Source organism: Gracilinanus agilis, chromosome 6, assembly GCF_016433145.1.
Source record: "Gracilinanus agilis isolate LMUSP501 chromosome 6, AgileGrace, whole genome shotgun sequence".
NCBI lineage: Eukaryota > Metazoa > Chordata > Mammalia > Didelphimorphia > Didelphidae > Gracilinanus > Gracilinanus agilis.
This window is the reverse complement of record NC_058135.1, coordinates 263,766,110-263,781,711: the sequence shown is the minus strand read 5'-3', so window position 1 is coordinate 263,781,711 and position 15,602 is coordinate 263,766,110.

Below are 15,602 nucleotides of genomic sequence, written 5' to 3'. Positions count from 1 at the left end.
AATTTCTTACATAACAAGTGACCTTTTAATTTGGTGCAATATCATAACCTCTATTAATCTAAAACTGGAAGCCTTACAGTAACATGTCGGGGGAAAGTAACAAGAAAACCATAGGTCCCCAATCAACTCCTTTAGAAACAGTCTTTGGATTTTGTGGCTTCTGGTTCACTGCTAGTTTGTATTCACCAGGTTTCCTTAGCCATGATGAGCTCATTTAGTTATGGTGTGAATTTAATATGAGAGTTAATTGAACTTCCAATGTAATTGGGGATCTATTATTCAGAGAGAGAGACAGACAGACAGAGACAGAGACAGAGACAGAGACAGAGAGACAGAGAGGGACAAAGAGAGAGGGAAGGAAGGAGAAAAAGGAAAGGAAGGGGGAAAAGACAAAAACACTCAATACCACCAATGCCATTTTGGAGTTGAATAGTGAGCATATGGGGGACTCATATAAGAATAATTCTGATATGCTTTATCAAATATGCCTTTAAAAATTGCTGTTAGATAATTCAAGGGAAAGTGCAATTAAACCCAATTAAGTTTTTACAAGAGGAAAAATGTTTAAGTATATTCTATGCACAGCATGAATCTTATTATTTTATTCATGTCAATGAAACTAGATTTGTTTAAGATGTATCTTACTTTTTCTTTTTACCAAAGAGGGGGCGGGATACCATTACAGAATTGTATTATTTCATAAGAATGGAATAGAAATGAGATAACAGAGAAATTTTATGATCCAAAGCCTATTCAACAAGCATGTATTAGAACCCTACTCTATAGTGCTGAGAACACAAAGACCAAAACAAAACAAAACAAAAACTAACAAAACAAACAGAAAAAAGCAGTTCTTGTCTGAAAGTATCAGACAATATAGAGAGAAGAAGCATATATACATAAGTAAATCTAAAATAAATAAAAAGTAAATGGAAAATTATTTGAAGGATACTAACATTTTGGAAGTAAGAGAAGACATCTCTTAAAAATAACACTTGAGTTAAGCTTTTCAGAGACACTGGGATTCCATGAGGAATAGATGAGGCTCGAGTTTATTCTGGGGTCCATGGGAAGCTTGAGATAGAATATTGTGAACAGATAACATCACAAAGTAGTCGAGTTTAGATGAAATGTAGATTGTGTGAAACTGAATAATGGGGAATCCATTTGGCAGTTTCCTTTGGAGGTAGACTATTAAGTCTTTTAATTGTCAAATGGAAGAATTTATGTATTATCAAAAAAAAAGTGATAGAAATCACCAAACCTTCTAGAAGAGGTGATTGGCAAAGATTAATGTTTTGGAGAAATCTATTCAGTTACTCTGCAGAGGGGTATTGCACAAAAGAGAGACTAGGAGCAAAGAGACCAATTGAAATACTATCAAAGTGGTTAGCTGGGTTTCTCAATGGTTAGAAAGCCAGATGTAAAGATGAGAGGTCCTGGGTTCAACTCTGATCTCAAACACTTTCTGGTTGTGTGTCCCTGTGCAAGTCACTTAATCCACAATGACTGGTCTTGCAGCTCTTCTGCCTTGGAACTGATACACAGTATTGATTCTAACAGATGATAATGGTTTAAAAATAAAAACAAAACACTATGACAATAGTTCAAGCAATGGACTTCTAGGAACTGAACTTGGATAGAGGTTGTATGGGTAAATGAGGTGGAGATAGATGTGAAAGTTCAGCTTTTTCTACAAATGTAATTATTTTTTATTATAATAAATTTTTATTTTTTCCATATTACATGTCAACACTATTTTTCATTATTCATTTTCTGATATTTTGTACATCATGTTCTCTCTCCTTCCCATCCCCAAAGATTAACTTAAATTTGCATTATATCTTTTTTTGATCATCTTGTGATGATCTTATGACATAATAGTATTCCATTATAAGCATGCACAACCACTTATTCAGCCATTCCCCAAGTGATGTATCCTTTCATTTTCCAGTTCTTTTCCATCACAAAAAGCTGCTATCAATATTTTTGTACACGTAGGTTCTTTTCCCTATTTTTAAACTCTTTGGGATACAAATCTAATAGTGGTATTGTTGGGTCAAAGAGTAGGTACAGGATGATGGCTATGGTTCCAGATTGCTTTCCAGAATGATCGCATCAGTTTACAGCTCTACCAGGAGTGTATTAGTGTCCCGAGTTTTCCATATCCTGATATTTATCATTTTCCTTTTTTGTCATATTAACCAGACTGATGTATGTGAGATGGTTCTTCAAAATTGTTTTAGTTTTCATTTATCTAATCCTTTTTGTTTATAACAATAGTGATTTGGCGAATTTTATCATATGACTAAAATAATTTTAATTTCTTCACCTGAGAATTGCCTGTTCATATCCTTTGACCTTAGTCATTTGGGAAATGCTTTGTATGCTTATAAATTTGACTCATTTCTTTATGTATTTGAGAAATAAAGTCTTTGTCAGAGAGACTCATTATAAAATTTTCTTTCCTAGTTTGTTGCATTTTAATTTCAGTTGCATTGTTTTTGTTTGTGAAGAAACTTTTTAATTTTATTATAGTTAAAGTTATATATTTTATACCTCAACTTTCTCTGTCTTGTTTTGACCCATATTCTTACCTTATCCAGCGGTCTGACAGGTAAATTATTTTGTGCTTTCTTAATTTTTATATATTATTACCCTTTATTTCTAAATCAAACCTTTTTGGTATATGGTGTGAGGTATTGGTCTGTGCCTGATTTTTACCCTACTGTTTTCCAGTTTTCCCAGTTGTTTTTGTCAAATGTTGAGTTCTCCTTCTAAGAGCTGAGATCTTTCAGTTTGTCAAACATTAGGTTACTATAATCATTTACCATCAGGTTTTGAGTGTCTAATCTAGTTCATTCATCCTTCCCTTTAGTCTTTAGCCAGTACCAGCATGGTATGATTGTTGCAGCTTTATAATATTGTTTGAGATCTGGTACAATTCAGACATAGTTCTTCATTAATGTAGATTTCAAGATTCTAGACATATATGTTCCATCTTTCTAAACTGGCTGCAATATGGTCTCCCTATTTGGGCCAGGCATGTGTAGTAAGTGCATCTTTATTGAAAGCAATATAAAACTCTATTAATCAGGAGTCATGATTTGCCACTGACAGCAGGTTGTACTAATCATCAGTGGAATGAATGAGCGTCTTGGGTAAGGTGAAATTTAATCTTATGGTCAGTAAGTCAGAAATGGAAATCTGGTCACTGCGATAGTCCAGCTGTGATCAGCCCTTAGAAATCTGGAAACATTGGGGATGGTGAGCCCTGAGATGAGGGCATAATAGTGAAGGACATTGTGTGCCATAGACTTTGGTTCAATTTTATTGGGATTTTAGAACAAAGGCATCTGCTCCACTTCTCTTTAATGGATAATAAAATCTTTCCACCCCCCTTTCTTTTCCCCCTTCTTTTTACAAATAAAATCTTTTCTACATGAAAGAGGGAAAAAATAATAACAACAAATAAAGAAAATCTCAGGAAGGTTCAGCTTCAAGGAGTACCATCATAGAACGCTGTGTGCCAGACACTGAACTATATAGCCCTGAAAATAAAAGCATCCAGAGCAAGGGAAGACTCCAAACTGGCTGCCAGAGGAAATATGTCTGCTCAAAGGAATGGAGTTTTTGTTTCAACTCTTCTCCCTTTCAGGATCACTTTGTTTCCGTGATTGATCCAAAGTCTGAAATTTCTTTCAAGTGTGTTCTACACACAGGCACCTGTGGGAGTTGGTTAATCTCCAGGAATGGGCAGGACCTGTGAGAATGGGCTCTCATCCTTGGACAAGACATGTAAAACCTTCTTCTAGGAAAAAAAAATATATGGTCCTCTGGCTTAAAAAAGATTTTAAAAGCAGTTTTAATAGATAATTATCTCAGAATGTTATAGCTAGAAGGGATCATAGAGTTTATGGGTTCATGTAAAATGTTGCTCTAGAATAGTTTAGTCTCTCATGGTCGGAAGGAAACTTAAATAAGCAGATAGATGGCCCAGGAATAAAAGTAGGAACCTAAAATAAATCTGGTCTTAGACATTTACTAGCTGTGTGACCCTGAGCAAGTCATCCAATGTCTCTCTGCCTCTGTTTCCTCATCTGGTCAATGGGGATAATGATATTATTTAGTTTACAGAGTTTTATGAGGATCAAATGAAATGTTTATAAAGTGCTTTGAAAACCTTCAAATTCTTTATCAATGCTAGTTATTATTATTTTGTCATCCAGACTAACCGCTCCATTTGATGGATGAGAAAACTGATGCTGAAAGAGGAGCAATGTCTTGCTCAAGGTCACAAAGAGCATGGCAGAAACAGAAATTGAACCCATATTCCTTGTATGGCAGATTAGTCTCATCTGTTCATTTATTTGTTATAGCCCACAATAAAGGGGCTTGGGTTCAGATCCTACTGCTTGCTACTTAACACCTTCCCCCTTCTGCTCCAGGGGAACACTTCCCCTTCTTTCTTGGACCTATTCCTGGTGAGTTTCTCCCCAATTTCCATTTGAGAAAGCACATACACCATGCTCAGTCTGTGACTCTCCAGACTCTTCCTCTACCTTGCTACTGCTTGGGTATCTTCCCTCTCATTGTTACATATTGACAAACATTTTAATCAACAACTATTTCACCAGCTCTCTTGTTTGAGCCAGGCGGGTGGCTACATAATTAAGAGAGAAGGACCAGATGTGAAAGAGATTGTTGGGACAAGGGAATGAGGAAGAATGAAGAGTTGAGGGTGAACCCAGTGTTCCAAAATAGAGAAACTAGAAGGATGATGGTACCCTCAACAGAAACAGGGAAACTGGAAGAAAGTGTGGATTTAGAGGGGGAAGAGAATGAGTTCTCTTTTGGACATGTTGAATTCTTGATGTCTATGAGGCATCTAAAGGGAGATATACAGCAAACAGTTGATTATGCAGAGAGATCTGTGATGAAGGACAATGAAAATATTTGAATGAATACATATATATTTATAATTCACATTTAATTAATTGAATGAATATATATTTATAACTTACACAATAGAAGATAATCCATTTCCTCTGCAGTATTCTTTCAGGGATAGTAATAATAATAATGATAATAATTATACCTTAAGTTCTCATAATGCCATAATTTGCTGGATCAATGGAATTGGTATCTAAGTCTCCTGCAGGTGAATTTTTTCTTTATGAAAGGTAGGTTTTGATCCATTTTGTTGAACACTCCACCCACCTCTTCCCCAACCAAATAATCATCATAATAAAATAAACTTCCATTTTTCTGCTTCAATCCTTTTTCTTTCTTTATTCCCTGTGTCTGGAAGCACAATCATTCCCCTATTTATTTGTTGACATAATAATAATAATATAGTAATAATATAAACTTCCATTTTCTGTTTCAGTCATTTTGCTTTCTTTATTCCTTGTGTCTGGAAGCAAAATCGTTCCCCTATTTATTTGTTGAAGCCATCTCTGATACCCCAGTCAATAATCAGGTACCTTCAGCCCTCAGAAATCATAGGATTATAGATTTAAAGCTGAAAGAATCCTTAGGAGTTATTTGCATCTAAAGTCTTTATTTTATAGATGGATAGAGTGAGGATCAGAGAGGAGAGATGACTTGTCAGTGGTCACATAGCTCATATATGTCTGAGATAGGACTTAAAACTGATTTTCCCAATTCTGAATCTGGCATTCTATACACTATTAATGTTGTCTTTGCCCCCCTTAAAAGAAACAAATGAATTTTTTAAAAAAATGAAGCGAAAGAGATCTCAGAGGTCATTTTGTCCATCTTCCCCATTTTATAGATGAGGAAACAGTCCCACTAACACATGCTCTAGATATCAGAGCTCTGAAGAAAAAAAAACCTACATGCTCTCTCTCTGAATGTAGTCATTTATTTTCACCCTACCATTTTGCCTTCCCAATGTGTTTTCATAGAGTTTGTGTTCTAGATTGAGTGCTGCCAACACCTGGATTTCAGTCCCTCTATATACACTAAATGGCTATGTGGTCCTGGGTAAGTAAATCACTTAAGCTTTCTGAGCTTCTATCACTTTTTTCTATCAGAAAAATCCTACCTCACAGGATAACTTTTGGGGTCAAATGAAATAATTTGTTAAAATGTTATTCATTAAACTTTAAGTACTATTACAAAATAAGATTATTATTATTATTGCTAATTATAGCTTAATAGGTGGGAGAGACATTAATTTATTTTAATCCTCTAATTTCCTGAGGGAACTGGGCTTTATAGAAAGTAAGTAACCTGCTTAAGTTCATACAGAAAATAAATGGTAAAGATGAGATTTGAATCCAGGTTCCTAGACACTAACTCTATCACTCTTTCCAATATCTCTTCCAATAATTTCCAAAATTGTTGTTTTGTGTTATTGTTATCCATGCACATGCCTTATAGCTTCTAAACTTTAGCAGTGAGGAATGTTGGGAATGGGTAAGGATGATTAAGTATTGAATAAGGCACCTTAAACTCTAGATGTAGTCCTTCCCCCGCACCCCTCCCCATCTCTCTCAGTTTAGCATATCCTTTTCAATGATGTTAAAATTAATTCTTCATAGAGCTATTTAACTCACATTTCTCTAGTTAGCACATTTTTTTTTCTTGCCAAAAATGCAGATAATGTGGGAGAATTGAATTTCTTTGTTGAATCTCTGGCTGCATTGTAAATACTTTAGCCTGGATTTCTCCCTTCACATACAAAGAAGTTAGAGTGTTTTCAAGGGGGTAAAATATACTCCTTCATAAATATAGATGGAGCTAGGAGGGTACAAAAGTCACAGAATCATACTATTATAGGTTAGGATCTGGAAAGAGTTTTTAGAAAGCACCTAGTTCAGCCACTGTTTCATGGATTAGGAAATATAAAGTAAGATAATAAGTGGAGGAGGGGGCTGCAAATCCATGTTCTCACAGCTTCAAAACTATTGTTCTTTCCAAGAAATCACTTTACATTTCAACAGAGCAATCTAGTTAGTTATGGTTATGACCTAAAGACTTAAAGAATGTCTTAAACAGAACCTACAGCTTCAGCCAGCATTCATTCAGTACCTCCTCTTTTCAGAACACTATTAGGAATTAAAGAAAAAAGATTAAACAAGTTCATTTTCCTTATGGTAGGGGATCTGACTGCCTAGAATAATCTAGAAAACTGTTATTCTTCATCCAGTTGGGTTTTCCTCTGAGGATGCTAAGGCCCAATTATTTAAAGAGATAATTAAATTCCTATTATATTAATATAAAAGTCAGCTTGAGCTAGAGTTCAGGTTCTGTCTCTTACACATTCTACTGATCCCAGAAAAAGCACTTAACATTTCACTATCAATCAATCAATCAATCAATTAAGCATTAAGCATGTATTAAGCACCTACTATGGCTAGGTATTATGCTAACCTTCTAGGATACAAACACATGCAACATTTCTAAAATTACAAGATGCAGAGAATGTATTGACCACCATTCGGAGTAGACCCTTTAGCCAGAAGTTTTTGATACCAATGAAATCACATGTTTAATATTCATCAATAGCTCATTAATAATCAGGATATTATCAAGAATTGATATCAAAATTGTGACATCTTCCAAAACCTTTATGTTTCTGGTAGATACTTTCTCATAACCTTCAGAGAGGCATTTTTCTGTCCTGATTCAAATTTGTTTCCAGAGTCAACTAGCTGTAAACTCAAATGAGATCTTGTATTCTCTATACCTTACAGTCAGTTGGGTGAATATAAATATTTGTTCTTTTGTAGGACATCATTTATGGAATCTAAGCCTGTTTCCTTCTCATACTTTCATCATAGAGGTCTTCAATGAGTATATTTTCATAAAAATGTGTTAACAGAGATGGGGAAATAGATCTGTGGATTATTTGTTGTTAACATTCTCTTGTTCACCCTTTCAGGGGAAAAGTTGTGGGTAATGATGAGTTTTGGAATTTTTCCCTAAGGTTTTAGCATCATCCCCTCTTTTAGATGCCTTGAGAATTGATTCCTTCACTGACCTCACAACTTTGGCACTCACTCTCTTTGTGGTGGCAAAAAATTAGAAAATGAGAGGATGCATCTCTATTGGGGAAATGCTGAACAAATTGTGGTATCTATTGGTGATGGAATACTATTGTGCTAAAAGGAATAATGAACTGGAGGAAGCCCATGTAAACTGGAATGACTTCCAGGAATTGATGCAGAGTGAAAGGAGCAGAAAGAGATGGATACACTGTGGTAAAATTGAATGTAATGGACTTCTTTACTAGCATCAATTCAATGATCCAGGACAATTCTAAGGGACTTATGAGAAAGAATGTTATTCATATCCAGAGAAAGAACTGTGAGAGCAGAAACACAGAAGAAAAACAACTTCTTGATCACATGGATCAATGGGGATATGATTGGGGATGTAGACTCAATGATCACCCTCGAGCAAATATTAATAATATGGAAATACGTCTTGATCAATGACACATGTAAGACCCAATAGAATTGCTCAGTGGCTACATGAGGGGAGGGAAAGAACAGGAATCATGTAACCATAGGAAAAAACTCTAAATTAATTAATTAAATAAAATATTTTGGGGAATAAGTAAATTAAATGATTAATTTAAAGGAAAAAAAAAAAAACTTTGACACTCCCAGTCCGTACTTCTTGGTCTTTACTTGGTCTAATCTGATTGTTCCTTCCACTTTTGCTTTTTTTTTTAAACTATTCCTTTCTTATCTGAACTGAAAGGACTATGATGTACCTTTGTAACTAAGAAAAGAGTAAAAATCTTGAAAAAATTCCATTTAGTGTTAGAAGGAAACAATAACAATGATAACTTTTATCTAGCATCTTAAGTTTTGTAGCGTTTAACAAATACCTCCTTTTATCTTATTCATATAATGTACAACTAGCATGATTAGTGCAAAGAGAAATGAAAACCAATTGACATTCCAGATTTTCGGGAGTAGGTGGCAATGGTTACTGATTGAGAGTTTGGTCAAGGAAGGCCACATTTAGTCACTGGCATTTTCTGTGTCTTAACTAAGAATTCTGACACTTAGGACAGATTCAATGGATAGAACGTCTGGGCATCTAAAATTAATACTGCTACATTAAATTGAAGTATTTTGAAGACAGAGGTCATTGGGAGTAGAGGAAGTTGAGAAATTGGACATCAGGGTATTCAAAAAGGGAAAGAATTGGTATGGAGAAAAAGACTGAGCTAAGTGTTGAATAACTGAGGATTGGGTAGAAATTACTCTCTAAAGGCTTATTGATGTTTTCAGTATACATGATCATCATAACTTTAGAGTTCGAAGGACCTTAGAGATCATAACAATTTATTCATCAAATGAGTAAACTGAGGCTCAGGGAACTGAAGTGAATTGCTTAGGGTCAAACAACTAGTAAATGTCTAAGGTAAGGAAAGAACTCCTATTCCCTGAATCTAAGTTTACTGCTCTGTCCTCCATACACCATACCTCTACTTTGCACTTCCACAGACAATAGCAACAAGGGTTCAAAAATGTGGTTGCTGAATGATGGCAGAGAATGAGTCTTAAATAACAGGCATGAAATTTAAGCAGGCAGCTAAATGGTATAACAAACAGAGTGTATGAATTGGAGTCAGGAAAACACAAGTTCAAATCTTGCCTCAGCCTCAGTTTCTTTCTCTGTAAAAATAGGCGTAATAATAGATACTTCACTGTGTTGTTTTGAGAATGAGATGAAGTAATATGTATAATGTGCTTTGTGCCCTTAAAGTATTCTTTAAATGCTACCTATTTATTTTGCCAGCTATTCATTCTAATTCAATAAGTGTCTATTATGTACTCGCTATAAGATAACAATGACGAAATTCTGTTCATAAAAGAGCAAAAGCAAAATAATTCCTGTCCTCAAAGAGCTTACATTCAACTAAACTGACTGGATCATAGATTTAGAACTGAAAAGGATCTTAGAGTGCATCATTTTTAATCCAGTCATTTTATAGAGGAGGAAACTGAGGCCAAAAGTGACTTTGTCTGAAGATATATAATTAGTAAGTGGCGGGGGCATACAGTGATCTTTTCAGTGTGTTATAGGAAAAGATTCTCCTATGGGATGGATGAGGTGTTCCAGGAAGATGGTGTGGAGGGCTTTCAAAGCCTTTTTCAGCTGCTCATCCATCCTTAGTATCCACCCACCACTCAGCTCTAACGTGGGACCCCCAGAAGCTGTGACATGTGAGGTGGCTCCACACGTCCCAGTAAAACCATCTCAGTGGCTAAACCAGATTGGGGTTAAATGACAGGACTCAAACCCATTGGCGAATTAGAGAGACAGCTATCCCGGGCAAGAGGAGTCTTGGCAGAAGGAGTGAATTGAGAACAGTTTCTTCCAGTGGTCATGAATGTCATGGAAGTGAGCCCTTAGAGCTTGGTCAGGCATCCAAGAAGCCAAGATCATTCACTGCATTTTGGGGCATCACTAAGTCATCCTGGCTTTTGTCTTCCTCATTGGACTTCAGTGACTCTGGAAGAGAATTTAAGGCTGAGACTTTGTACAGCTCTGCCTCACTTAATTCCATTTTATGTGTGAATCAAAAGAGATCACCCAATAATGTCAGTTTGGTCCATTTTGAGTATGATGGACAACAACCAGGAGATGATGCCCTGTGGGTGATGGTGGCAGTCTGGAAAACTGGTTGACCAATTTTACTTCCGGAACTCCCATATATCTGTATTTATTTTTTTGTTTGTTTTTTGGGGGGAGGGAGGCTGTAAAAAATATGAGGGTCACAGATCCCTGGGGGATTGTGGGAGAGGAAAGGGATGGAGCAGGCTGTTTGAGCAGCCAGTCTTGGGTCTTAGAAAGTCAGATGTCAGCATTTGGGGAAGTGCTTCACATATTCTAAGTTTAAATGAGAAAATATATCTTTGGATATTCTCAACTCCTTGTCGTTCCTTTTTGTTTGTCCTTGTAGCCTCCATGTGTAAGGATGGGGGATGGGACAAAAAGAGCCACAAGAAGGCTGTTGGTGACAGTTGGGACCAGAGAGGATTCTGGGTAATTCTTTGGAGGGAGAAGGAGAAAAGGAACTTCTGGTAGAGGACTGAGAGAGGGAGGAGAACATCTCAGCTTGAGACCAGCTGAGGACTTCCTGAGGATCTTTCTTTAGACATTGAAACTCTGATTCCCTGGTCAAAGGCATCCCATCACTTCTCACCCAGCAAGACTTTGATCATTGAGTCAACTAATTTTTGGAACCCCATTTTGGGAGCGATCTCTTGGGCTCCTTCTCCCATTACCCAACCTTGCTCAGAGATCCTTTCCAGTCTAATTTGTAATTATAGAAAAGAATAGAAATAGAAATAGAAGGAGAAGAGGTGTGGGGAGACGCTTAGGAGTGGGAGCCCCAAAGGTTCCCACCCAAGTGATGGACCCCATAGAAATAGAGAAGAGGGCACCCCAAAATCCTTCTGCCCTTCACCCCCTTCCCCAATCCCTGAATTGTGATTAATAAAGCCATTCATTAGTCAGATAGCGTTCCAGACTGCCTAAGAGACAATGAGAGGGGAGGGGAATCACAGCTTGGTCTGGCTGCCTCCATCTTGGAGCCAGACCACCCGCTGTGAAGTTGACTGACCTGGGAGGGGGAGGCTTGCATGAACCCCACCCTCATTCAGAATCAGATTGGGGTCCCCAATACCTCATCTCTTAGGGAAGCCTCACCCCCAAATCCTGGGGGGCCTCAAGACCATCCAGGTCACCCAGTTTCGAGATGACATCCCCTTGCAGTCTCCCAGTATATTCAGCAGGAGGGGAGAGCTAGAAGAGAGTCTCCCCTCATAGATTCTCTCTCTCTCCCCTTCTATCATAACATTTGGGTACTGCCTCTGTTTATTCTTATAATGTCAATTTAAGTATTATCAGTTCCTTTTGGGTGGAGTAGAATCTTCTCCTGTCTGCCCATTAGAGTAGAGTGACTTTGGGGTTCAGACCCCAATATTCCATTCCACACACTTTATTTCATTAAACATTGCCTTTTTAAAACAAATTTCTATGAGGCTGGAACCCAAAAAAGGTAGTGGTAGTGAGGATGGGGAAGGCCAACACTTTTTGGAATGTAAAGATTCTACATATACCTGAACTGTTTTTCAAATGATAAATGAGTATCATTAAGGACCTCACCATCACTCATTTCCATATCCTTGCTAAATGTGTTCACAGAAAGTTCATTAGATTAATGGCTTTGAAGTTGTTTCTTGTTTATTTAGATTCTAAAACCAACTGATAAGGATTATGTTCAACTGTTATAAAAGCCTCAACAAAGAAGACATTCAATGGATGTTTAAAAAAATAGTCTTGTGACTCAAATTACTTCTTCATATCCAAGTCTAATTTAATGTGAAAATTCTGGTTGCAAAAATACATATGCTCCTCTGATTGATCGCTATTTGTATTTTTTAAAGAGGAACAAGAAATAGAAATTAACATTATTTAAGTAACCCTATTTAAGGGAAACTGGAAAGGAATTACTAAGTGTCTACTGTGGGCCAGGCATTTTACAAATATTATCTCATTTGATCCTCATACAAACCCTGGGAGACAGGTGCTATTATTATCTGCATTTTTCAGATGAGAAAACTGAGGCAGACAGAGATTAAGGAGTCAAATGAGTTAGAGAGTCAAGTGAGCTAATGATTATTGGTGATCAAATTTGAATTCAGGTCTTCCTGACTTCAGGCACAGCATTTGGGCAACTGCCTATATCACCAAAGTGTCTTAGAGGCAAACAACTAGAGTGATGAAGTGACTTTAACAAGGCTTCCTGGGTTACACTTAGCAAAAGTGAGATTGGGACCTAAAAGCAGAGTTCTTTCCTCTAAGCTGTGATCATTTCACAAAAGCTTATTAAGTGCCTACTGTTTGTTAGAGACCAAAAATAGGCACTCACTGGGGATATAAAATAGTCCCTGTCCTCAAAGAGATTACATGGAGCTGGTAGTTGGGGAAGGAGTTATAAGGAGGCGAGAAGAGATGATAATTGTAAATAGTTATTAGCTTAGTGCCTGGCACATAATAAATGCTTAATAAATGTAGCTCTTATTATTCTTTTCTGCATTATTCACACTTTCTCTATTACTTTCCTAAACCTAGGCAATCAATCAAACAATAAATCAAGTCCTGATTTGGGGATTTTCTGCAAGTGTAAATGTTGATGCTAAAAAATCAAGATTCGGTTCCCTGGAAAGTTTGAGTTGGCCACAGCACAGTCCTGTCTCCAAGCATGAGGAACAGCCTGGGGAAGGTCAGGTAGATAGAATGCAACATACAGGAGCAGTAAGGAAACCAGTGTGGCTGGACATCAAATTGGTAAAGGTCAGAGGTGTGTAATAAACCTCAAAGAAGAGGTTGGAAGCAGATGGCAGAAGCCTCTAAAAGCCCAACAGGGGAATCTGCATTCTAGAGTCACTAGAGATGTCTCACTGCAAATAGTCACTGCACAAGAGAAGCTGAGACTTTTGGGGAAGATTCTGATAAGATAATGTACACTACTAAATCATTATGTGGTCAAAGGAGGAAGGGGAAGGAAAGGGATTAAGCATTTATAATAAATTACTCCCACTATGTGTTAAGACCTTTTTATAAAAATTCTCTTATTTTGATCCCCATAACAACCCTGGGAAATAGGTTTTTTTTTCCATTTTACAGATGAGGAAACTGAGGCACACAGAGGTAAGCTGTTTGTCTAACATCATTTTGCTAGTAAATGTCTGAGACTATATTTAAACTTGGGTTTTCCTGATTCCTGATCCATCACTCTGTTCTATATGTTGTAGTTTGTCCATTTTCCAAAAAATACCAATGGCATAAGATGAGTGATTCTGGACGCCCTCCATCACCATCTGGCTAATGGGACTTTAGCTTGGGTGCTATGTGTGGTGTCTGTGATAATTGGAACATGTACATCAACCTCTACCTCTCATTGTTACTGACTCATTTCCTTATCAAATCTCTCTCTAGGCTTCAAGCAGTCTACATACAGCTATCTTGGTGATTACTGAGATTGCCACAATTTTCTCTCTAATCAGCTCCCTCCTCACCTCAGCTTGAATTGAGGAAAATCTTTCCCTTTTGGGTTTGCTTCGTCTATCTCCATCCCAGGCTGTGTACTGATAGGCTCATTCACAAAGCAAGCTAAATGGTCGTGCATTTTAACAGCAATTTCAAGAAGTAACTCACAAGCTAATAAAGAGGCTTGTACCTGAAGTCTTGATGGTTTCACCCAAAAGAATGAAATCTTCCTTTCTTTCTCTCTCGTCCCCATTTCTTTACTTCCTTTGGGAATGTTAAGGGAAATAGAAACTAAAGTGGTTGCAATATGTCAAGGGAACTTGTGGTTTTTTTCTCTTGGTATTCTGGACTCCTGGGTTCTCAGCAATCCCAGTCAGCTCTCTTCTCAAGGCATCTTGAGTGGCTTTGGTTTTGCTCACTCTCATCTTTCTCTCTGCCTTTCTGCATGCTCCTCTGGTCCAAAAGTTAGCCACTCCACCAGTATTCCTTGTTATTTGCCAACTGGATACCAGTTTCCTCCTGGCTTAACAGGAGGAAAAAGGACCAATTCAGCTTGTGGTCCTCCCTCTCTTCTTGCTCTCCATGTGGCTTCTCTGTGTCAGTTATATTTTTTCCTCTATTGAAGGAAGTTACTTCCAAGGTCGAAAGTCCCCCAAATTTGGGAAACTCAGGGCAATGCTTATGTGCTACTATTTCTGCTTCACCAAATCTCCATGGCAACACTTATGGGGGAGTGGTTACAAATATAGAACTTGATATTCAGTGACTTAAATGTGTAGTAGTAGGTAGGGTGGGATGATAAAAACTGTTCTGAAAAATGTTTGGGAAGGAGAAATGAAACCAGCTAAGGAGTAGCCAAGTACTCAGAGGTTTGACACTAAAATCCTCAGTGGATAGTCAGGTACTGCTAAATACAGTGAGCAATCAACAAAATCACACACACACACACACACAAAATAAATTAATTTTATCTTTAACACACAGGAAATGACTAATGAAAAACTACCGCGTGGTAATGGGCCAAGTACTTATTCTTTGGTGGCAGCTAGGTAGTATAATGGAAAGATGCTGCCCCTGGAGTCAAGAAGAGCTGAGCTTAAATATATTCCCATATGCTTACTAGCTTTGCGACCCTGATCAAGTCACTTTCCCTCAGTCTGTTTTCTCAAATGTAAAATGGGGATAATAATACCTCTCAAGGTTATTATGAAGATCAATGAGATAATAGTCATTAAAGTTCTTAGAAGGGAGCCTGGCACATAGAAGATACTTTATGAATGCTTAGTTGTTTCTTTCCTTCCTTCATCTTTTCCCCTCCCTTCTTCCCTCTCTCTTTTATTCCGCCCCTCCTTTCTTTCCTTCCTTCCTTCTTCCTTTTTTCTTTCCTTCCTTCCTTCCTCCCTTCTTCCTTCCTCTTTCTTTCCTTCCTTCTTCCTTCCTCCCTTCTTCCTTCCTTCCTTTCTTCCTTCCTTCCTTCCTTCCTTCCTTTCTTCATTCTTCCTTCCTTCCTTTCTTCATTCTTCCTTCCTTCCTTCCTTTCTTCATTCTTCCTT